The following is a 25253-nucleotide window of genomic DNA, read 5'->3' as shown; positions in this document are numbered from 1 at the left end:
GTCTTTTCACAGCTTTCCTTTCTCTTGTGCCAATGAGATTTATCCTAAAATTTATAAGACTTCAAAAACAATAACTGTCACCCTGGATCCATCACTATTTGTTGCTCAAAGTCAACAATCCCCCTATTCTCCTCAGAATCTGCTGCTTTCAGGAGTTCCTCCACTTCTTCTGCTCTGGGTAGACTAGACCAATTTATAGTTCACATTTAACCTGGTGTTTAGACTTTTTTTAGAAACTGCCAGTTCAAGGGCACAGCAGATTGATGTAGGCACGGTAGCAATAAGATATAGATCCACTACTCTCTATGTGGTAAAGATATATTTTCAGCCAGCTTGTCAGAAAGTTAGCAATTTGAGGTCTAGGCAGTTCCAAATAGGAGGAAAGAAAATTGCAGTCAGTTTGTTAGCTTATGCCACCCTTGCATACCTAGCAACCAGCTGCAAAACTCCTGAGGTTGGGAACAGTTGTATGTCATACCCCCGAAGAATTGCACATAGTGCAAGAAGACAACAGAGTCAATCTTGAACATCACATTCTTAATATCAAAGGTGGAAATTCTAAGTTATAGGAATCAGACTATGTTGTATAGCACTGATAGTGAACCCTAATAGAGCAATTTTACAGTATAGTCTGTCAACCCTTTATTAAGTTACCATTCTAACTGTCCAGACTGAACATATAGCATTGGTGAATGCAAGATACAGAAAATCTTTTCCTGCCGGGTCAAAAACAGAACATGAACAGTTCAATCCAGGTACACAACATGCCAGTTAAACAGGAATGTTAGCAGGGCAATTGAGTGGTGCACAGGGTTATACACTTTCAACTCAAGTTCAAATAAAGTCCAGACTGACAAGATGAAAGTCTCCTCTATTTGCTTATTCATAGAGGTCACAGGATGACTGGTGTGGGAAATGGAACAAAACTCACACTGGTGAAGTAGGGATTGCTTTTCTGAGGTCTGACCTGAGGCATGTTTTTGGGACAGAGTAGAGGGAGCTTTATTCTGCATCTAGCAGTGCTATACCTGACTTGGGAGTTCTTGATGCGGCAGTGGATGCCTGAAATGGGAAGCATTCCATTCCCCATTATTAATATCCTTCACCTCAATGAGTACAAAAATTTAGAGGAAAATATTTTAAAATTAACAGTTGCTCAAGCACTAATTCATTCATCTGTCCTTTTTTTCACTGTTGGCGTTTTATTGAACTTTTGAACTTAGGATTTTCCAGTAATTGGAAGAACTCCCCCAGAAGTACATCAAGTTTATTCAGTGAGTATCTGAGCCAGAGTTCGCTGGTTTACTCTTTGCCAGGATAACTGAGGTTTTCTAGGGTTGCAGTAAGGGCACTAAAAATGGCTTCAGCATTCCTGGGTTAAGGAAGATGAAAATAAGCTTGGTTCCTACTCTTGATTACTTTCAATTAAGCTGTTGGAAGTGTGGATTTAGGGAAGGATGGGATCAGGATCAGGCTCAGGCTCAGGCTCAGCTCAGATGTCATCCTTAATTGAGTAGCCTCCCAATGTTTACCGCCAAGGCTCATACATGAATGGCCAATTATGGTCAAAGTACCAGGGCACACCATGGGACTGTACCTCAGTAAGGAGTCAACACCATCAGGAGGAAGCGAAAAGTAGTTCATAAAAAAATTAATTGGATGAGGGAAAATGGATGCACAGTGATTCATTCATTAACCGTTGACTTCTGGGCCTTGGGTTAAAATCCAGCCCAGACTAATGTATGCCTTCATCCTTTGTTGTCGCAAAGACCGTGCGTGAAATAAGTTTGGGAAGCCTGAACACTAGTGGTTTCTAGTGGCATGGAATTTCATTACAAAATGATTCAGCAATAAATGAAAATCTCAAGACAACAGGATGGCTGATAGGAGTAATAATGATTGGAATAAAATCAACTAGTGCAGTACAGAATACTCTTCTGAGGCTGGAAAAGAGTAAGAAGAGCTTTGCTCCAAATCTAACATGCCATATCATATCTAATAGCAGTACCTCACCTTAGTGTGCTTAATTCTAAGATTGGATAAAATTAGCAAAAAGCACATTGATGTAAGCATGTATGCAATATTGACTTTGATGAGCACAAAATTCATCCAATACATTGAAAAGATTTCATTTTCTAGAGGTGTACTATTAAAAGGCTTCTACTGTGACAAAAAATTCCATCAAGAATACCTGCAGCATTCATTAAATAGTATCAGTTTGATCTTAATTTCTCTGTAATCTGCATATTGCTTAACTTTAACCAAATTCCAGAATTTTATTGAGCTACTTCAGACACACCAAAATACAGCTGATGATGCCTTTGCTATCATCTCGTTCACCCCGGAAAAAAAATAAGGTAACGTGGCACCTCTGAGCTTAAATTCTACCTTGTAGGCGTATAAACTCAGCTAAATCAAAAACTAAAATTTAACTTTCACTTACTAGAAAAATCCTACAATAATTAAAAAGACGAAGGAATGTTTTTCACTTAAAATATTAGAAAATGGTTTACAAAGCACAACTTCTAGAACAAACACATCCATATGCACTAATCTCAATGCAAATAGCCAGCATTGAACAAATAAAAGATGGATGCTTCAACACTATTATCAGTAATATAGATTACCAATGCTTTCATTCTCTCATGTTTACATTATAAAAATCTAGCCAAACCAACAAATTCATCTGAATGCATGTTTACTGTACTATACTACAATAACAGCGTTTCATATGTCCAGTCCAGGGTTACAAATTTTTTCTTTTGTTGGCTGACATGGAATGTGATCTACAATGTCTGCCTCAAACTGACCAGCACAATACTGAAAAAGTTTGTAATCAAAACTGGTAATCAGTTTTCAAATATGTACAGCTGTATTACTATTCAAGTCGGCCTGCAGTTGCATTTCCAGTGGCACACAAGCACAAGTTTTAAAATTAATATATATTTAATCTCTTCCGACAGAATTTATGCAGCAGTAAACTCTAGTGAAAGGCTCACTTGGTTCATAGTGATACAAACAACAGCGTACTTTAGCCTTTACTTTACTACTATAAGTGCTGTAGCACCTAAAGGCAGAATATTTATCTTGAGACAGTCCTTCTTTCAGATGTCCAAAGTACAATCTTCAACAAACTACTCAGACTTAAAAATAGCATCTGGTTTAGACCCTTTGTACCTTACAGAATTAAACATTTATTTAGCTTCAAGCTTTTTCCATTACCCAAGAAGCACAATTTCCCAAAAACGTGCGGACTTTGTGTCAGTCAACTGAAGACTTCTGCCCATTTGCTCCTTTACTAACTTTGTGTAACTTGTCTAGAAATCACTTTGCTTTCCTTGATTATGCCCCTACAAAAAACAAATTAATTGTTAGGCTCATCTTAACTAGTCCTCAGACAACATCCATCATTCAAATTACTCCTCTTTCTTACTACAATTTCACTATCTAGAAGTAGATCATTAGAATCATAGTTTTACAGCACAGAGGATGACTTCTAGCCCCTTGCACACATGTCAGCTCTCTAGACTGTCACTTCCAATCATAAAATCATACAGCACAGGAGGACGACCATTCGGCCCATCCTGTCTGTGCCAGCTCTTTGAAAGAGCTATCCAATTAGTCCCACTCCCCTGCTCTTTCCCAATAGTTCTGCAAATTTCTCCTTTTCAAGTATATATCCAAATCTCTTTTGAAAGATACCATTGAATCAGCTTCCACCACACAGAGACATAGAAAATAGGAGAAGTAGGCCATTCGGCCCTTCGAGCCACCTTCTGAGGCAGTGCATTCCAGATCATAACAACTCACTGCCTGAAAAAAATTCTTGTTTTCCCTCTGGATTTTTTTCCAATTATCTTAAATCTGTGTCCTCTGGTGTCCGGCCCTCTTACCAGTGGAATCAGTTTCTCCTTATTTACTAGATCAAAACTCTTCATAATTTTGAATAGCTCTATTAAATCTCCTCTTAACCTTCTCTGCTCTAAGGAGAACAATCCCAGCTTCTCTAGACTCTCCACATAACTGAAGTCCCTCATCCCTGGTAAATCTCCTCTGCACCCTCTCCAAGACCTTGACATCCTTCCTAACATGTAGTGCCCAGAATTGGACACAATATTCCAGCTGATCCCTAACAAGTGACTTATAAAGTTTTATCAAAACTTCCTTGCTTTTGTACTCTATGCCTCCATTTATAAAGCCAAGGATCCCGCATGCTTTTTTTAAAAACAGCCTTATCAACTTGTTCTACCACCTTCAAAGACTTTTGTACATACACCCTCAGGTGTCTCTGTTTCTGTACCCCCTTTAAAATTGTACCATTTAGTTTATATTGCCTCTCCTCATTTTTCCTTCCAAAAGGCATCACTTCACACTTCTCTGTATTAAATTTCATCTGCCATGTGTCTGCCCATTTCACCAGTCTATGTCCTCCTGAAATCTGTTACCATCCTCCTCACTGTTTACTACACTTCCAAGCTTTGTGTCATCTGCAAACTTTGAAATTATGCCACATAGACCCAAGTCCAGATCATTAATATACATCAAAAAGAACAGTAGTCCTAATACCAACCCCTGCGGGACACCACTGTACATTTCCCTCCAGCCTGATAAACAACCGGAACGGGAACTTAGTCCCATTCCCCTTTATTCATAGGGCATTTCAAGTCCTGACAACCTTCTGCTGAAGAATATTTCTCCTAACCTGTTCCTCTGATTAACTTGAACTTATGCCCTCTAATTATTGATTCACTGAACATGGGAAGTTCCTCTTGAACTCATCAAACCCCTCAATTTTAAACACCTCTATTAGATCTCATCTTGAGCTTCTTTGTTCTAATGAAAAAAGCCCCAATTTCTCTCGTCCTTCCTCTTAAAGCATTTCATCCCTGGTATTATTTTAGTGAATCTCTTCTGCACCCTCTCCATAGACTTGACATACCTCCTAAAGTATAGCACTCAAAACCTGACAATATTTTGTGGCCTAACCAATATCTTTACAGGTTTAGCACTTTCTCATCAAAAGATAACATGGCCCAATTGGGGCTACAACTGACATGCCACTGAGCCCAATAGAACATGAAGGTCCCAGGCTCAATCCTTAATGTGTCCTAATCAGTCAATCTCACCGATAACAGAGATAGGGGGTGATAAATCAGCCTTAGTATCTTTGCCAAGGGAGGCCAGAGTTTCCACTGCTGATCATTATCCAGCGATCCTGCTGGACGTTCAAACAAGTGGACATTGGGTGAGGCAGCAGTGTTAGGAGCGATTCCCTCCACAGCAAAATAGCTCACTGACTTACTGTTAGCAAGTGAATAGCCACTTAAACAAGATACCAGGGGGTTGTTGGCATCCATGAAACTGTATCCTAGGATGGTCCACTGCCTTCAGGAGAGCAGAACGGTAAGGTAAGAAAATAACTACAGCTGCTGGTACTTGGAGATCATCACCACAGCAAGCAATTTTTCCATGGTAAATAAAGAGAGATACTGCACTTAGTTTAGAACCAAGGAAGTAGAGAAGCAAAAAAAGGCACAATTTTAAGAGGTCCAAGTGAATGCAACAAAAAACTCTACACCATTCAAATGTTCACAATAGCTCTCCTACCTTCTTATTCTACCAGTAAAAAAGGAAATAAATGGGAAAGAAAATCCTGAACTTGCTGGGTCACTGGCATTTCATCCTTCGACTAATATTCAACTAATAAGTAGTCCAGTTATGCAATTGTTTTCATGTTGACGGAACACAGTTTTCTAATTGGAAAAACTGCAGTGTTTCCCAGGGAGTTCATTGTGCCAACAACTCCCTGGTATCTTGTTTAAGTGGCCATTCACTTACTAACAATAAGTGTCAACAAGCTATTTTTCCGTGGAGGGAATCACTCTTGGCACTGATGTTGCCTCACCCAACGTCCACTTGTTTGAACTTCCAACATGATCACTGGATATGATCAGGAGTGGAAATTCTGGTCTAATGAATCAGTAGCCAAACGGCAAATGTTCTGTTAAACGTGCATAGATCAGTTGTACCTAAACAGAACGGTGACAAAACGCGATGATATTGCTTAATTCTTCTGTTTGCAGTTAAAATGTAGTGGGTATGCACATGACAATATAAGGATATAAGCGCACAGAAAGAAAGTCAATTTGCTCTTATACAACATTTTCATCTAGCTCTCCTGACTTCTTATATTAGACTGAAAAAAACAACAGCTTTTCATACCCTCACCCAAGGAAAAAGAAGTACTAAACCAATGGGACCAAATGAAGGCACTTTCTACTTTACTTAAGTGTTGTGACTCCCATCATACACGAGTCTATCGATATGTCATCCGAACTACTGCTTCCCAAGGTGGCCTTCCAAACAAGTTGTGATGGTTCAGTGCATCAGCATAATTGCATCAGGACACATTATCCATTCCTGGCCTGCACTCCAGAGTTGTTTTAATGTTCAAGAGAAGGAATCAAATAATTTATACTACCACATTTCTCTGCTCTTCTACAGGCCTGTTTGGAGGCAGATATAGAAGAGAGCCAACCTTCAGGACAGCATAAATATTGGAGAGCAATGTATAGAGACGTATTTGACATCACTCTTCCAAAACCTGGGATAAGTGCAAAAGTACATCAAGAGTTAACCTCAGGACTTCATAACCTTGTCTCAACAACTTTGTACTTCACATTTAACATCTAAATGCTTAATAAACAGAGCTACTTCTTTTGGATAAGGAAGGACTCAAGACAAAATTTTCCTACATCTCTATAGTCACTGCACTTCAAAAGTAATTCATTGTGTGAAATACTTTCAAACACTGCAATATGATCATTTACTACATAAATGTAGTACTATTAGATGGGAAAAACCTTAAGATATTCAAAATTTGGACTTAGTATCTACTCCCTTAGTTCTTTAAAAAGATGCAGATGATTCAAAATTATTCAAAGCAATTTACTTTTATGTAGTACCTTTTATGTAACGAAACATCCCAGCTGCTTTACAAGAGCACCAGTGGACCAAGCTGGAAGTAGGAAAGCAGAGGCTTTTGAAGGAGGGAGATATAGGAGAGTCTAAAGGTTTAAGAGAATTATAATGCAGGGACATGGTAGCTGAAAGCTCCACCACCTGTGGCCCAGCAATGGGAGGGAAAGAAGAAAAAAAATGCACATTAGAGCAGAGGGTGTAACCTGGGATATAGGACTGGAAATTATGACTGAAGTAGGGTGGAGAAAGACCATGCAGAAATTTGAAGATGAAAAAGAGGATTTTGAGGACGTTATTACTGGGGGACAGGGAGCCAGCTAAGCTCAACAAGAAGGGTATGTGTAACATAGAATCATGTAAAATTACACAGAAATTACAACACAAACAGGCCGCTCAGCCCAACCAGTCCGCTAGAGTAGTAGTCCTAATCCCATGTGCCTGCCTTGTTTCCATTTCTTTTTATCCCCCTTTCCTTCCTATCTAACCTAGTCTTAAGAGTTGACATGCTCTCTGCTTCAATCTCTCTACAGCCTCACAACCCTATGTGTAAAAAAAAGTTTCTCCAGCTCTCTGTCATAAATCTCCCTATATTTAATCTTACACCTATGTTCCCTCATTCTCGACTCCTCAACTAGTACCGTCTGTTTCTATCTACTCTGTCCCATCCCTTAATAATTTTAAACCTCTATCAAATCACCCTGCAATTTCCTCTGTTTTAACAAAAACAGCCCCAATTTTTCAAGTCTTTCTTCATATTTATATTTCATCAGGCAACAACTTAGTGAATCTACACTGTACCTTCTGTATTTCCTCAACATCCTTCCTATGGTGTGGTGTCCAAAGCTGCACACAGAATATGAGTCGCAGAATTCTAGATGAGTTGGCTGTGTAGGCAATGTTCCAGAGGTGGAAGTAGGTAGTTTTACATCAGTATCACGATATGATGGTCTCTGCGGCCGTATTCTTGAAAGGCTCCCTAAATATTTTTTGTCCACTGCCAGAGAGGTTTCTCTTTTAAACAATTTATTTTATCTCTGGCCTGGATCACTCCATTCTTCGCCTATATTTGGGTATAGATTTGGTTTTCTTGCTGTTTGGTTCCAACAGCTGACTATCCAGTTTACATACAGCCCTGCAGCTTCCAACACTTCCTCCACAGCTTCTCCTGTTCCACTGGTCCCAATACAGGATATTTTATTTACTTAAAATAGATTAATAAAACTGCTGGTGTCTGATGGCTGCCCATATTCTCCTTCCTAGGCGGATGCACTATTGCCACTGCAGCACCAATCATAAGGCAGCACAGTCGCTGCAAGCAAAACAAGTCAGAACCAGAAAAAAATACTAGAGACAGAAAGAATGAGATGCAGCTAGAGGCAGCTGTACAGGGAAGAAAGTCATAATATATGAAACAAGGTGAAAGGGCACTAAAGGTGAGGAGAGGGAGAGGGGCCAGGGCGAGGTGGGCCGGGGAGAGACGGACGAATGACGAGAGGGGCCGAGAGGGGAGGGGGGCAAGATGGGCCCGGGGGGATTAGAAACTAAATAGAAATAATCCATGCTCCCACTGCATTGGCATCTGGCTGAAGTTTGTTGTCCTGCTGATTTCTTTGGCCCACACTTCTCTGCTCCTGAATTCCTACACTAATATCTTGGATTCAGGCTCTGCACCTGCCATTACCTCCTGGACTTTCAGCTTCTGCTGTGTTCTCTGGCCTCCTGTACTGAGCACCACTCTGCTTCTGGTTTTCACTCGCCTCCTAGATCAACCTTTTTCCACTGGATTAAGCTCCTGACACTTTTGCTGCTCCTTTAAAACCTCTGCTGCTCCTCAACTGGCCAATGGTCTGGTTGTCATCATTACTATCCGCTCCTAGCTGTAGCTTGATCCCTCATAGTTTTCCCAACCAGCTTCATTCCAATGTTACCTCTTGCTCAGAAGCTTCTTTTCCCCTTAATGAAGGGGCATAGGAACAGGAGTAGGCCATTTAGCACCTCAAGCCTGTTCTACCACTTAATGAGATCGTGGCTGATCTGTGACCTAACTCCATACACCCGCCTTAACAAAAATCTATCAACCTCAGATTTAAAATTAACAATTAAGCTAGTATTAACTGCCGTTTGCAGAAGACAGTTCCAAACTTCTACTACCCTTTGGTGTAGAAGTGCTTTCTAACTTCACTCCTGAAAGTCCTGGCTCTTAATTTTTAGGCTATGTCCCCTAGTCCTAGACTCCCCAACCAGCAGAAATAGTTTCTCTCTATCTACCCTACCTAGTCCTTAAGTTAGGTCTTTAATATCGGTCTAGGGTTACTTTCTCTGTGATCAACTCCTTTCTTTACTACCCTTGCTCACCGTGTCTAGGTCGCTCTTACTGGACCATGTCATTTAGATTCCATTCATTTCCTCTCACCTACAGACTTTGGTTGCCGTTTCAGACCGTTTCCCATCTCCCATTCTTTCTGTGCACAGCTGTCTCCGTTACTTTTCATTCGGCCATACCCCATTCTCTTCCCTCTTCCCCAGCACTATGCCACCCTCAATTATCCCTCCCACCTGTCACTATTTCCCAGCTTACCTTCTCTCCTACTGCCGTCCCAGTATTAAGTACTTCCTGAATGAGCCCAGCCTTCCTCTGCATCTCCCTTGGTATCTCCACTGTGACACAGTGCTGGATCCCAGAGCAGCAACCTCAAGTGCCTCACCCTCACTCCATGACCATCTCACCGTTCCCGCTTGCCTGGAGTTAACCTTTCTCTTTCCCATTTCACTCACCCCTCCTCTGATTTCTTTGCCCTCCATTTTATCCTTCACACTAACTCCCCAACCATAGTCAACCCCTCGATCACTATCTCATATCCTCTCTGCAGATGAGGTTCTGATCATGAATATGACTGGCTTTGATCACTTTCTAGTCTCATCACCCATATTCCCCAGCCTCCCCAATCCTATTATTCATTATTTCCCAATGGAAAAAGCTTCCCACTAACTGCCTCACAATTTCTCTCTCTACCTCCCAACTCACTCTCCTTTGGTCCTCTACCTGTCACAACTATCGACAAACTAACCCATTCTCTCACTTCTACCTTCAATGCCCTTGTACCCAGCAAGTCAATCATTGCGTCCCACTCACTTCACTCTTCTGGTACATGCCCCTTCCTCACCCTCAGGTCAGAGATTCAAGCATACCCGGGACCGAACCGCCCTGATCTTCAATTACTAGATCTGGCTTGATCACATCAAGCTTTACCATGCCTCACTCACCTCTGGCAAAAGCACATGCTATTCCAAAATCATCCTGGAGATCACAGGCTTTTCTTTTTGACAATTAACAAGCTCCTCAAACCCTCTTCACCTGCTCCCTCCAATACCAAATGCAAGGAGTTCATGGATATTTTTGAGAGCGAAACCATCCAGACCTGTCTCTGCTGCTTTCTTCCCCTCTGTCCCAGATCTCTCCCCTCCCCCCACTCCTTCTGTCTCTCAACCACTCCAGCCTTGATCCCTTTCCATTTTGAAGTTGCTCTGCCATCGCCCTTGCCACCTCCAAACTCATGTCTTCCATGCGACATTCCTGTTCATTTAATTCCTCCCCCACCCAATTTCTGATCAATCATCCCTATGTTATAGTCCCTATGATAGCTGACAATAACTGTTCTCTTTCCACAGCACTGCTCTACATCGTTCAGACCAACTGCCATCATTCTCCTACTCGAAAAACCTACCCCTAGTCCTTCCGTCCTCTCCATCGCCCTTTCTCTAACTTCCCTTTCCTCTCTACCACTCTTGAGCATGTCATCAACTCCAACTTCATTTGGGAGATGGAGGCAGTGGTTTGCGACGACAGGGAGGGAGGGGTGGAGTGGGAAGCTTGGAATTTATATATTGCCCTTCACGATTTCAGGACGTCCCAAAACACTTTTTTGAAGTGTAGTCACTGTTGTAACGCGCAGCCAATTTGGGCACAGAAAGGTCGCACAAACAGTAATCTCATTAAACCAGATAATCTGTTTTAATGTTGACGATTGACAAACATTGGCCAGGAGAGCTCCACTGCTCTTCTTTGAGTAGTACCAAGAGATCATTTACATCCACCTGATGTTATTCCAAAATCATCCTGGAGATCACAGGCTTTTCTTTTTGACAATTAACAAGCTCCTCGAAAGACAGCAGATCTGGCTGCGCACCACTCCCTCTACTAAATTTAAATGTCAGCCTAGATTATGTGGTTAAGTCTCTAGGGTGGGGCTTGAACCCACAACTTTCTGACTCAGAGGCGACAGTGCTACCACTGAGCCAAGGCTGACACCTAAAGGATAAACTTCATTAGGTGGCAGCAATTACTGCAGTTTGAGGGGAGAGGTTGGTGCTGCTGGTAATAATAGGGCCAAAAGCGCTATTTGAGTGGTAAGAAACTGAGTTAATAGGGAACTTGTGGTCAGTCTCAGAGCGGGGTATCCAACCCATGGGCACCCACAGCCCGTGGGCCAAATCTAGACTATTTCCCAATTTTGTCCAGTTTGCCAGAGAAATTGTCTCTGATCGCTTCCACTCCCAGCACATGTCACATTAATTAAGGTGATAACTATTTAAATTAAAAGTACTCATATCTGAAATGCCCACAAGTAGAAATATTTGATGTTCAAGTGGGAATGAAAATCTGACAGGTAGCACGGCTATCTCTCTCACCCAACTTACACCCACCTCCTGCTCCCAACATCACTGCTCTCTCCCTCTCATCAGACCTGTTTTACAATACTGAAAGTCCTAAGTAAAGGGGGAGAGCAGTGCTGCTGAGTGGAAGATGGGCATCAGTCAGATGTACTCCTGCTGAGAGAACCAGTATTGTCCCATGTCAAATTGTTTCATTCCCCATTTGCTATTTCCTCTGGTAGATTTTTTTTCCCCAAGGAGTCTTTTTCATTAAAAAACACTCACCTCACTCATGTGTGTCTCTGGTGCCAGGAGCAGGAAGAATTTTGTTTTTCTTTAAACACACTACATACAACTGAGGAGCTTAATGAGTGACCCAATGGAGGTCCTCAAGATTATGAAGGATTATGATAAAGTAAATAGTGATAGATTGTTTCCATTGGTCAGCGAAGGAGTAACAAGAGGGCAAAAATTTAAGATAATCATAAAAGGAACTGAAGGGGAGGTTAGAAAAAATGACTTTACACAGAGGGTGATTAGAATGTGTAATTCTTTGCTGCAAACTGTTGTTGAATCAGAGTCCACAAAGTGTTAAAAGGAAATTAGATGTTAAAGAATATTAAAGAGTGTGGCGAGCAAGTCGGAGAGTGGGATTAGATTAGGTGGTTCATGTGGAGAAAAACAGTGGCCTGCTTCGATACTGTAACATTCCATGAAAAAACATCCCCGCACATTAATATGGCAGCTAATCTAGATTAACAAGATAGAAGTGTAAGTACCATAGTACTACATATCAATTTTAATGCTGCAAGACTCTACAATTCTCTTTGCTATATTCTAAAACATTAAAATCAGCACTTAAATGGTCAGAAATTGACACGTCCAATAGCTGTGAGTAAATGCATTTCATGATGAGGCACTGAGCCATACAGATGAAGACAACTCCAGACTCAACTTCAGCTGGGTTATTGGTAGGAGCATTAGAATTAGTCTCAGTGTACTCAGAAGGGAAAAGATAACCATGATTCCCACTCCCAAATACTTCCAGGAACTCCTGCTGGAAAGTGCACATGTGGATCTCACATATGAATGCAGGATTGCACTCAGCTACGATGCCCCTTTCCACCCAAACTAATCTAAGAATAGAAACTTGGGCAAGATTTACGAGGCTCCTGGGACCTGTGGAGCTGCACCCAGCACCTGTCAGTGGTTCAGAAAAGGAAGATCAAAAGCAAATAAATTTGGCAGGATAGGGAGTGGGGAGACAGAAAGCATCAACAATGTATCTCTGAAGTAAGTTTTGCAGTGAATGATATTCTGTATTTTGAACACATTGCTAGCTTATCCTCAACCTGGAAGTGGGGGGGGGGGGGGTGGAGAGAGAGAGAGAAAGAGAGAGAGAGAGAGAGAGAGAGAGAGAGATAGATATGTTCATTTTTTTTAAAAAAGGGTTTCCTCAGTGAACATTGGGATTCTAAAGTGTATCTATCCTATTGGAGAGTGAGGAAAATTTACTCATATTATTCCAAACCAAATCAATGATGGACCATAGAAATGATGGAAGTAGCAGGTAAGAGTACATCTTGATCTGCATATAAACTGAAGCCATACAGACAATAGAGAGGTGTGGACAGGATGTGCCAAGCTATAAGCACCAAAGGCATTATTCCCATATCCTCCCCTCTCCCCCCAACTACCCCCCCCCAAAAAAAATTAAAGCGTTGTCTGAATTGATAAGATGTTCATAACCTCAAACTATTTTGGCCAAACAGACCGAATCACAATACATGGAGCCGAGGTAGCTGCCTCCAAAGCTATATTGTTGCAGTAGGCAAAATCTATATGAATGATTATTTTGGATGACACCAAAAACAAATCACTTAGTAACACGGGATAGTCAACCCAACTGCTAATATTAATACTGAAGGGGGTGGAGAAAACAGCATATAGTCTAGGAACTTTACGAAGAAGTCCCTCGCTATCAAAAGTAGAAGCATTAGTAAATGATCCAAGGCCCAGTTTGTGATTTTAAGCATCAGATGTTTCTGTGTCAGCATTCTATTGGCCAATGTAGTGAGTCAGAGCAACACTGCAAGAGGCCTGTGACAATAGCTGCATTCTTGCCCCAGGGCCTTGGTTAATGTCTCAGCTGAAAGATGGCACCTCCAACAATGCAGTACTCTCTCAGTGGTGCACTGAAACGTCAGCCTAAATTATGTGCACATGTGCTGGAGTGGGGCTTGAACCCACAGTCTTCTGAGTCAGAGGTGAGAGCACTACCACTGAGCCAAGGCTAACACTACTGTCTCATAGCCTTAGGCAAATCATCAGTGCCCCTAAAATGGACTGCTTCTCCATGTGCATGTTTTGTCTCTCTCTGTGACATGGAGCATTTGTTCCCCTTTTAGCTTGGACTATGGGCAGTTTCAAAGACAGACTCCAAATGCATTGAGCCAAACTACCAAAAGGTTACTTTCCAGTGTTTCAACACTGCCCAATACCGAGCATGCACCACAACTTTTTATCCTTGTTCAAAGATTTTGTTTTAAAAAGTCACACCAAAACTGAATCAAAACAAAAATGATGATAGCTAACATTAACAGATTGAAGACAGCAAATACTAAAGCAAAAGGTTTGTTCAGAAACTTTTTTTTTTTAAATTGGGAAAACAAGGAATTGAGGACTGCTCTGCAGTGACTTTTAGCCAGTGCAAAAATGGGACAAGATTGAATGACTCAAACAAATAGTATAAAACTTCTGGACTACACCTGTTACTCCTCTCCTCCTCTTTCCCTATGACAGTGAGCCTAAACTAAGACATAGAGAAGAAATGGCAAACAAGATAATGTTCTCAATATTGATACTGGAAGAGAACTTCTGAAATGCACTTATGAAGTACTGCAACTTTAATCTTTGCAATATTAATGAAGCAATGGGTCAGTCAACATCACATATCCAATCCTAGAGGACCTTGTGTGGACAAATACACAGGTAATCAAAATTAAGTATCAAAAAGTCACAATTTCATCATCACATTTAAATTTATTTTTAATTAGCTCAACAGGTAGCACAGTATTACCATACTACTGTGCAAAATGGGAAGAATGTCCACATCATGAGTTAAAGAAACTCACATACTACACATGTGATACAGTTGAGGCACATAATCAAAATGAAGAGCGGATATATTATGATCAGATAGGCACTGTTCCATCATACCGAAGAATCCATTGAAAATTTCAGGGTATTCTGTTTCCAGTGGGTTTTAAAGTAAAATTGTCAAATAAGTATTAAATATGATAAATAAATATTGTAACTTTTACATCCTGACCCAAGCAAAAAAAGTCATCAATTTTCAATTTCAATGACATCTAAGAGTAGTAACAATTTAATCAGCAAGCCCTCAACTGTGATTCCACAGCTTTGCAACAAACGATGATTTTCATGATGGAAGTATTTTGTGTAAACCGTTCCCTGCTTCAAGGAGTAAAATTCACTCTTCAAACTATCTGAAGTTTAAAAAAAATATATCCCCACCGGGCAATATCTGAATATTCCAGTGGAAACAGGAAAACTGGAAAAGAAACAGCTATATTAAAAAAAAGTGAGAACTGATTTGGCAAATAGCATCAAAGAAATAATTACTTATTCAAATGTGCACTCATTTGACTACTGTTGCATGACTGTAATATCAAGTTTGGCAGGCCTTTTACTGGTTTGTTCAAACTTTTCTATCTGTTCAATGTCATTTTTATCATTTATACATGACAATAATGCATTGACAAGATATACATCATTAATATTTATATTTATACAATGTATTTTTACATTGAAATATCTCAAAGCCCTTTACACAATTAATTACTTTTTGAAGTGCTGTAGCTCTAGGCAAACTATATTAAAGAGAGTTTGGCAGACACTTGCACCAAAAATTAGACAAAAACAGTCTTCTCACCAGACCTCTTATTCTGGATTCACACCTATCCATTTTTATCTACATATGTAACTGCCACATTTTACACTACTTCTCTCCCGTCCGCAACACCACAACTTAACATAATAAGAACATCAAGAACTGCAGTATACTGGATAGTTAAATTTTAAAAGAATGTAAAACTATTTTTTCCAAATGATTTCAGCTGAAGGACAATTTTATAAAATCAAAAATGAATACTAACGGCTGTACTTTTAAGATTTAGCTATTTCATAACTAATACTGAATTAATCTATTAAACTAATATTCCCTGCTTCAGAACATGCTTGTTAATAAAAATGGAACCATCACAATTTGACTATTTTCTATGTATGTAAATTAAATCAGTTAACTTCACAGACAGAAAGGTAACAAAAGCAGTTACTGAACAAGGGCATCAGAGAAATTCTTGACCACTGACCCAGTCAAAGAATAAAGGTTATGGAATTCTTAAATTATCATGGTTTTTGTATTCTTCTTTGGACCACTAACTACAATACAATGCATTCTGCTCCTCTATAAACGCCTCAATTTGTCTCGCCACTTTGTGCATTTAATCTACATTACTAATTCAAAATTGAAGCAATGCTGCCAGCACAGCAGAAAAGAAAGCCTATGTGACAGAAGTGACCAGATTCTTAAATGAAGATGATCAATAAAAGCTATTGCTACCCAATGCAGTTTTGATGTGCCTTTATGAAATCTGCAAATGGAAGTACACTTTCTATAACTGCTGTTAAATTATTAAGAGGCAACCATTCCTGCCACAGCCAAATTTCAATATTATTTTTGTAGCAAAATCTCAGTAGTTTATTCATGTAATACATGTTAGCTATGTTAAGAGTGCAAACAGCATTAATCTGCAGTACAAACAGGCAAAACTACTGGCATTTGAAACACCAGCCCCCATTATCACAGTAGGAGACGTCAATCACTAGGATGTTCTTATAACAGTACAGGCAATATGACAATGATCTCAGGGAAAATCAGCAATCTCTGCAGCATACTCCAAGGCCTCCCCTCCCCCTACACTTTGCAATTTGACCAATCAGAAGGTGTCATCCATGACCTACTGGAAGACTTGCATCTAGCTTCAAATCCTTAAAAAAACATCAATCATACAAAACAGAGAAAGGACATTGAATTATACAGTATTAACCTCTAGGGTTTGCATACAAAGACCTCAGATTTATTTATGCCCATCCTTTAAGAGCCTCAGCACTGTTCTGAACACCAAACCAACTGCCAATTTGATGAACCTCTCTGCCCTCAGCGGGAGTGCTGTTTGTTTGATTAATGAGTATGTGCTTGTGGAAAAGGTAAGAACAGAAAAACGGTAAAAACATAATTATCCCTGCACAAAAATACCACAGCAATAATTATCCTGATGCCTCTCTTCAGTGGTGGTGTGCTTGGTGCCCTGTTTATGATCAGTACACTGGTCCTAGACATTTGTGCTCGTTCATCTGCATTTTACATTGCAGCTAAGCAATTTTACATTTCTAACGCCCACAAATCACAACGACTCAATGTTTTCATGCTATGTATCAATATCAAGCTTGATATTAGAAAAATCATGCTGAAGGTACACTTTTTCGTTTGCCAGTTCTGGCAGTGATCAAATACCGGTACATTTCTACAGCAGCTGCTTTTGGATGTTTCTTCTTTTGTTTCAAAATTCTGATCAGTGAAAGTACCCAGAAGAATGCTATTCATTGAAGTAGCAAGCATTTTGTGCTAGACAAATATTAACACCTATGGTGTATTTGTATATTTATTATATTTAATGTAAGATGTTTCACCTGTTTGATTTTGCATCTCTCTGCCGAAGATCCAAGGACGGTTACATGCCACTGAAGATATGTAGTAAATGCAAAAGACAAACATAATATACTAGGGGCCTGTTATCCGAGCTAATACTGAGAAGTAGTGTCTACATTAACCATTGCCTACAATAAGTGAAAATCACCTCTGTCCCATCAGACTCTAATTTTCCCAGTTGGGAAAACAGTTTCAGCAGGCAAGCAAATTGCCCTGAATCATGGTTTTATTCATTTACCAGCAATTAATCAACAGAATAAAATCTAGGGATCTTACTTTAAAATTCAGCTATTGAAACTAAACCACAGCAAGTTAATCTACCTTTTATACCTCCAAACTATCAAAAATATATCCAAGAACCTTCTTCAATGTACAAGGACACAGCTTACAGTAAAAGTACACAAGATTGTGCATATTTTGGCTAATCAATGACAGAATCACCAATTTCCAGTTGCCTTTGCGATTCCATATTTACAATTTTCTAATATGAGTAGATCTTGTGACTGAACTAGAAAGATTTTTTTAAAATTTATTTTGATTTAGATTTAGTCCAATGAAAAGATAGGTACAAGACAATTTTATTTTGACAAATTTTATTCCTTTTCAGCTAAATTACAAAAGTTAATGCATAGCCTGCTGGTGGAATACCCCAACATACCAACCTCATAACACACACCCAGGCTGAAATTCAGTTAATCTGCAGAGCAGGTCAAACCTCAAAAGATGACAACTTGATTTTTTTTATATAAATGTTTTGAAAAAGATTAGTCCCAACTTTACAATAAGGATCAACTGTACCTTCATACTATAAAATAAACAAATCATACTTTCATGCTATTTTTACATCCACGAAATGTAACCTGCACATCAGTGCAACTTGCTCAAAGCAACACAGAACAGATCATACTTGAATTGTTCCTACCATATCTCAACAGATGTGCAAGTCTCTGTGGTAGAACACAGGAGAGAGTGCAATAGCAGCAAGGCAGTGTGCACATACTAATACATCTACAAGGGGCTGAGGTCCAAAGCAAATTCCAGAATGACCAATGCAGTGTGCGACTGGAGACCAACATCAAATGAGTGACAATCACATTAAGGAGAAAACTGACAATGTGGGATCAATATATGAAGGAAACCAGATTAAAGCTGGAAATAGATTTAGAGAGAAACCTAAAGTGTATCTCAAAATGAAGATGAAATACAATAGCTTCTGCTCACTATTATAAGTGCATAGATTACATCACCATACTTCCTGAAACAACCATAAAAAATGCAAAGGGAGGAGGCAGGAAGCAACTTGTATGCAGGTATAACCTTTAATCCTACTCCGCCAAAAAACACCTCTAAAGGAAAGCAATAATTTTCATATCAATAGATACTGGACTTAAGAACTTAAAACTGCCAAGAAATTTTATAGCTAGAAGTTCTGATAATACAATCCTTCAGTACTGTAACTGATACAATGCACAATAGTTTGGGTATTATCAGGAATGTGCTCATGAGGCCAGAAATATCTAAACAGTTGATTTGGTTGCACAAATAATGGCACTAGGCATCAAACCCACCTTAATTTTCATAGAAATATTTGCACACAGTTGCAGTTTGAAATCACATTTAAAAAAGCTCCAAAAACATTATTTTAAAAGAGAAATAGTCGCACATCAGCCAACTGTTTCCAATCTAGTAATTTAAGAATACCCTTTTAAATGATTCCAGCAACGTAAGTGTTCATTCAGGTTTACAGTTAGTTCTGCTTTTCCAATGTATTCAACAATGTCTCCCAAACTGAAACTATTTTCTACTATTAAACACTCAAATAATTTTGAAACAATTTAAATATACAGGTGACAACACAAGTATACAACCCACATACCCCACATTCTGATCAAATGGTTTCAACTGTTACTCCTCATAATGATTTTGGCCCACAGATTTTTTTCTGTTAAAAGTAGGATTTTCAAAAAGGAACCGATCCAATTATTTCTGGTATAAAATACACAAGAATACTAGTGACAGCCTGCTTGGAAACCTTGTTCAATAAACTACAATGTAATTATTAACACCTGAATTACTAGCTTCACAAAGATTATTTTACAGTAATGACATCAGCCACTGTACAATTTCCATAAATCAAAATTATCATTTTATAATGCAAACACAAGCCCGTGCTTATTCTTTCCATCTCTAATGTAAAACAAGCATGTAGGGAACAGACCTCATCAAGATGTGATATTAAAATCTCTTGTGTTGCAAATATACAACAATTGAAGACATTTGGAATTACAATTCAAGCTGGGAGTGACTGTTCTGTTTCAATTCAATGACACCACTAATGGGTTCTTAGCAGCTCCATGAAATCAAGCAGCTGTCAACTCAATGCATCAGAAGAAAAAGTCATACACTCCCATAAGGAAACGAGCACATCAGGATGTTTGGCAAAACATCTGCTCCATCACATTTCATCTGACACAACAAAAACAGCTAAACAAAGAAATACAAGCACAGCCTTGCGCTTTTTGTTACTAAACACATTAACAAAATTTTTAGCAACAAAAGTGATTATTTACCTATACCACTATTAACACTGTGTGCAACATTCACACTCAAACATTTCTGAATGCGAATTAAAGCACTTCAGATAGGTGACAGAAAACTAATTATAGACAGATATTCACACAGCCTCAATGCATATTAATATTGCGCTATTGTAGAAAATGAGCAGGACTCAAGTGTAATGCTGGGTGACTAGCATTCTGTTGTTAAATTTTCAGTTTTTAAAATGATGAATAATGAATACTTCAAGCAAAAGAATTTTGCTTGTTCGGTTTAAGACTCAATATTTCAGAATTCATATTTACTCGTGTCAAACTGATGATTGACTCCAACTGGTGTTTCCAGTAGAAAGGAAGGTGAGCTATTGATATTTTTCTCGTTAGCAGAGATGTAGCACCCACATGAAATAAAAGCATGAATACATCACCTTTCAGCTGCAAAGTTCACCTCATAGCTTTAAGAAAAATATATGCATGTTTCTTTCTCAAAACATGGTTCTGATTCAAGAAACTCAGCTATAAAATTTGGATTATTTTACTAATTGACTTTAATTACCAAAAATCTTAGATCACATAAGCACTATATCAAACAATAATAGGGAAGTCTACTCATCAATCCTAAATGACACACTTCACTTAGTATCACCAATAGTAAAAATGTAAATAGAGCAATGAAAGAAACATCCAACTACAATACGAAATGCAGCATTTCAAGCAACTTTGCAGAAGAAATGCAATTATGATGCAAGCAATATTTTGTTTTTCTTTGATCTGCTTATCTCATCTGCCTAATCTGCCAAATCTTGCAGGCTTTTGTTGCATGTATAATTTAAAGCCATCTGCTGTTTGGGCTTTTGCATTTAAAAAAATTAACCCCAAGATCAGAGTAACTAACAGAATGGGTTTGTTACTAATATTTAAGTATCCTGTTACATATAAACACAAGAGAATGCACTGTAACTACTATTTTCACGATAAAAGCAGTTTTTCACTATGTCTTTACATTTCCCCACTACAAAGACTTTAAAAAAATATGGTAGCTCGTAAAACCACAAAACCACTTAAAAGCTCTAACAATATTTCCAAGTTAAAATGCTGATGATTCTGAGGCATTCCTACTCATTTTTTTCTATTATATTCTGCCAAGTGACTCACAGAACTTTGCACAATGAAAAGAGAAATCTATTGTTCACAGGTATATAAACTGAACAGTACCACTTTGTTTAAACTCACTAATCATGTACAAGAGAATATAGCCAGAGGTAATGATATGAGGATCTTTTTTAAACAAATTCAGATTTTAGAAGGTTTACAACTTTGCTCTCACTGCCAACTATGTTTATGCAGCTGGATTGAAATCAGCACCATAGTTAAAACGAGACAGTGTATACATACAGTCTTTCAAAATTAATACATAACCAAAGCTGAAGATATCACTAGAAATTCACTGTGGGCCTACCAGTATGGTGTGTACATTATATAAGTAAATCTATTTCCAAAAAGACCTTGCTCTGAAGAATTGTAAAAGGCCATATGAGAATCAATATCAATCTTGGACGTTTGAGAATCTCTTCAAAAATGTACTGTGTATATATTTTTTACCACTGTACTATTTACCTTTTTACTCGAGATTCTTACCTTTGTATTAGATATGTAGTTTGTAAAAGACTGCCACATTTTTAATAATCGATCTTTAAACTAAACCATATAAAAATGTCAGCAGATATATTGCTGAGTAAAATATTCACATTTCCATGGGTGTCTGTAGTGCATTGCGAAGTACTGGATTTCTAACATGTTCATTTTATAACCATATTCGTACATTTTAAGAAAACATCTCAAAAGTACTACATGAGACAATTTTCTTTTTAAAAAGCACACATGTACAGACTTTTAGTCGACAAAGAAACTGCAGTGGTCTTGCTCCACAAATTGCTCAGATTTACGATTGAATTTATTGTTTGTCACTCTAAGCCAACACATAATAAAGCTTATCTAAAGTTCCTTTATAGTTTCTATTTTAAAAAGGCTGTTGCAATTCAAGCTGCTAACAATCAGATGATGAAAGAAACAACGTCCTTTCAAGAACAGGATTAAAAAACAGCCATAAATACACGACGGGGTAAATTTCACCAAACTTTATATGACGTCACTGTCCCCAGAAACGTTTCCTAACTTTAGGGTTATTTTTAATATTTAAAAATCTTTCCTCCAAACAAAAGGCTTAAACAAAACACATTACCCAAGATGGCGAAGGGTTGTTGTTTTGAAGAAAAGAAAAATGGAGGATATTGTAATATACACAAAGGGATAAATTTCAACAACTCGCCTGCAGCCGGCTTGAATAAGGAAGCAGCGAAGATACAAAGCAAAGGGGGGGAGTGGGGCAGAGATGGAGAGAAAGCGGCAGAGGAAGAGGCGCAGAGCGGCTGGACACGGGCACGCAACCCCGGGGAGCCAGCGACCCGATATTTTAAAAGAGTTATCGCATAATTGATCTGAATGAATTATGTTGGTGTTTCTGTGCCCGAAACTGATGGGGAGGATGGGACGCAGCAGATGTGACGGGTGACGCCGGGGCCGTGTTATTTAGCCTGCTCCGGCCCGGCCCAGCCCAGCCCGCCTGCCGGCCGGACTGTCAAAGAGAAAGAAGGGAAAGGGGAGGGGGTGGGGTATGAGAGGGGGCCGGGACGAGCTGTTCGGGGGCCGGTTTCACACCACAAACCACACGCACACACCCCCGGGACACAGGCTCTGCCAGCGTCCTGCCCACACTTCAACCACCTCTCAGCCACACAGTCACTCGGCCTCGACTCTGGCCTGGCCCGCCAGCCGCAATCGGGCTCTGCCGTGCCCGTTTGTTTTTGTGTTTTTAAAAAACTACAAGACAGAAAGTGGATGGTAAACAGGGAGCGAGCGGGACACAAAGCGCCCGCTCCACTAAATAAAAGAGAAATAAAACCGCACGGTAACGCGGTTAATACAAGTTTAGTGCGAATGGAAATTTAAAAAAAGAACCTGCCCGTTGAGGTGTTTAAAAGGAAAAGTCCTTCTCTGGGGCGCTCTCTGCTACAAAAGGATCCAATTAAAGCGACATGTAAGACAGACGGTTAGAGACACAAAGTGAAGAGGGAACAGGACTCAGTCTCACCGGCTGTACATTACCGACCGGCCGGAGAGTTTCTCCGGCCCTGATATATTACTCATTCCCCCCCACTAACATTTATAAATTATTTTTCTTTTCCTCTCCGAAAAATACATAAACACGAAAAGAAAATGCAACTCACCTAGCTCGCAAATGTCATCGACTTCCCTTCCAGATACGTCGGGAGTTAGGGACAGATGGTGGAATTATTTGTTAACGTTCTTGTTTTCGTTTCGAAACTTTTTTTTAATTGAGGCGGGAGGAGAAAGTGGAGAATTCGTTAATTCACCAGAAGCTGTGAGGGAGACCGAGACTTTTTCGGCTTCAATGCATGTGGTTCACGAACTGGTGACGTCAGGCATGGCTCAAACAATGAAACTTGCTGCTACAAGAAACATTTTCCTAAATGAAACCAACAGCTATCATCTAGCGGCAGGGAAAATTGTAGGTTATAGTTCCCCTTTTTTTCGATTCAATCAACCGAGGATTTTTTTTAATATACTTTTGATTTTTTTAAGGATTATTCACTATATGAACACGTGAGAATTGCAAAGCCTTGTAATTCATTATAAAAGCTACACATCCCTTTTTTTTGCAGGCGATGCGAATGTCAGCTCAGCCTTACCGCGGTCATTTGTAACATAATAAGTGCAAGTACAATGATTGCAATCCATGCACACACATATGGGGGAAGGTGCCGAGTTTAACAATTCAAATCGTGAGTCGTTTTAAAAGAAAACATTTTGTGTTGAAATCATTGTATTTATTTTGAGATACATGGACGAACACTTTTTCCCCAAAATGCAGTAAAGACAGATGGTTCTGTAAAATAAACGAAGTGTCCAATTGGTTATATGGTATTAATTATTTTGATCATAAACTGACCAAAGGATCTGCATCAGACAGCTGCGCTGTGCTTGCAGTTATTGATTTTTCACGACTACATTCCGGGAATACAAATTTGATCGCTTCAGTATAACATACAGTAATTTCATTACAACTAAAAACAAAAAGTACTTTGAAAAACATTTAATTTGAACGGAATACAGTTTCTCTTTATTGGCATTAAATGGGTGCAATACTTAAGGTGAGAACTAATACACTCGGCACACTAGTTTGACTAATTACTGTAATAATGATAATTTCCACATGTTTTTCATTTACATTAAGTAAAACATTTCACAGTTGCACTGAGTACATAGTTTGCTTCAGTTTTTATTTTGACGATTCCGATATTTGTTTACAAATTAAGTATTTTTGTTAGTGAAACAGTGTAGATGGAATGTTTTCCCCTCATAAGAACTGGGAGCTCAATCAGTGACCGTACCTTGAATTACATTGGAATTAACCAACAATTCCACAAATTAGAATGCAACTTTAAATAAATAAGGAATGTAATATTTTATAAATGTTAATAGAATTGAAGTATCTCATAGGGAATCTCTGGTGGATGTTAAAAGTACAAAATAGAAGTAGAAAATAATGACATTTACTATAAAATGTATTTTAACATTAAAAATCATGGATATCCTCACTTGTAATGAAATGTTCACTTTTCATGCTAATTGGCATTGGCAGCAGTGAACATGGGATTATCACAAGAGATGCATTACTCGCTACTACTCATCTAATAACAAGTTTCAGTCAATGTAATGTTTGGGGCAGGAAAATGCAAATTTATACATGTTCATAAATTAGAGATGTACTACAGTAAACATTGCATCTGACAATTATGTTCACATATGAGATTGCCCATATAAGTGACAAGTAACAAGTGGGTTATGGTTACCTCAGGAATAGAAGTAAGTATAGTATATCATGCATGATCATGATATATTCTATTTATAGCATAGGTAATAGATTTTTATCTTGAAAAAAACAAGTATTTTTGTAATATCTATGGTTCAAATAAATAAGTTGAAGTTGCTTTGCGATACCACTGACGTCTTGTTCCAAGTCAAGTAAGTGTTCCTTCATTATTCCTCACAAAATTTAGTAAATAGAGAATATTAATTTAATTTTTGTGTGGTTTAACTCAGCCAAGATGGAATACTCAATTAAATAATGTTTTATTAATATATAGCATGCTATAGTTTACAAATTAATATCACAAAAAATGTGAGAT

The 25253-nt window shown here is 38.8% G+C and overlaps 1 protein-coding gene across 10 annotated transcripts in view; it reads right to left on the bottom strand.

The window, feature by feature from the left end:
- Nucleotides 1-23465, bottom strand: part of baz2ba (bromodomain adjacent to zinc finger domain, 2Ba) — a 295269-nt gene extending 271804 nt beyond the window's left edge. For all 10 annotated transcript variants that reach the window (XM_067987408.1, XM_067987414.1, XM_067987411.1 and 7 more), the window contains exon 1: nt 23271-23465. The gene's annotated coding sequence lies outside the window, so the exon portion shown is untranslated. The remainder of the gene's footprint in view (nt 1-23270) is intronic.
- Nucleotides 23466-25253: the final 1788 nt, after the last annotated feature.

This window comes from Heptranchias perlo, chromosome 7 (assembly GCF_035084215.1).
Source record: "Heptranchias perlo isolate sHepPer1 chromosome 7, sHepPer1.hap1, whole genome shotgun sequence".
Lineage (NCBI taxonomy): Eukaryota > Metazoa > Chordata > Chondrichthyes > Hexanchiformes > Hexanchidae > Heptranchias > Heptranchias perlo.
This window is presented reverse-complemented; position numbering and strand designations above follow the sequence as displayed.